The 987-nt window shown below is 28.4% G+C and overlaps 1 protein-coding gene across 1 annotated transcript in view; it reads left to right on the top strand.

Moving 5' to 3' along the window:
• The window catches only part of LOC106872119 (complexin), a 282,292-nt gene that overhangs the window by 147,493 nt on the left and 133,812 nt on the right, over positions 1-987 (top strand). The window lies entirely within an intron of this gene.

Raw genomic sequence — 987 nt, 5'->3', positions numbered from 1 at the left:
CAATATTCATGTCATTTGGTATAGCTACATCAATGATCTGACAGTATTTGTCTCTATTATTATTATTATTATTATTATTATTATTATTATTATTATTATTACTATCAGGTGCATTCACAGCTAAATAAAATTGTTAAAGAAAGATTTTTTTTAAATGAAAACCGAAGAAAGCCAAGTTGTGTACTTTGATTTCAAGAAGAGAAAACATTGACAATTAATACCATAGTTGTACTGGTATTAATTACTCTGATTCTGCTGCATTTCATTCATAAACTTGTCTTGTTTCTTCTTGTTAAATGAAATCATTATTGTAGTATGGACTTGACAATCATTATTATTTACAGGCTTTGCTTGTTCGTAAACATTGTGTAACTTTATCTTGAGTGACAACATTATTAAAGAAGCTTGTAAAGTTTGAAATTACATGTCTTCGAACTAAATGAATAATTACATAAACTGTTATTACATCAAACTTGTAATTTGGTTTCCTCAAACAGTTTCTTGGCTAATGTTATTTGTACGGGCTAAGAAAAATGATTTCTTTGCTTTTGAAAAGTGACTTTTTTGTTCACTTAACTTTGAACAAGCACAACAATTCATGATAAATTATTTAAACTGTTAAAAAGTAGTTTTTAACTGTCACCAAAGTTAAGAGTTCATATTCATTGCTATTACTTTACATTTCATTATTCATTAACTCGAGGAATAAAGCTATAAGAAAGAGATTATTAATATACTGATAGTCTCCTTTGAATTGATTAAGGGTAGTTTTGGGAATTACAAATTAAGAAAATGTCCAAAATATGCAGCGTAGAGAAAAAAGATTAGAAAACAATCAGTTTGTTTTTATTATAGATCCTTTTTAGCCTCTGGTTCAGGGGAAATTACCCGTCCTCAATAACGTTTTTATTGGTCAACTGTTGAACCTCATTGTCCTAGTGTTTCCTCTTGTCCGCGAGGTAGAAACTTAAATTTGTCTTTGTATAG

Source organism: Octopus bimaculoides, chromosome 2 (assembly GCF_001194135.2).
Source record: "Octopus bimaculoides isolate UCB-OBI-ISO-001 chromosome 2, ASM119413v2, whole genome shotgun sequence".
Taxonomy (NCBI): domain Eukaryota; kingdom Metazoa; phylum Mollusca; class Cephalopoda; order Octopoda; family Octopodidae; genus Octopus; species Octopus bimaculoides.
Note: the sequence above shows the minus strand (reverse complement) of the source record. Positions and strands in the feature narration are given on the sequence as shown.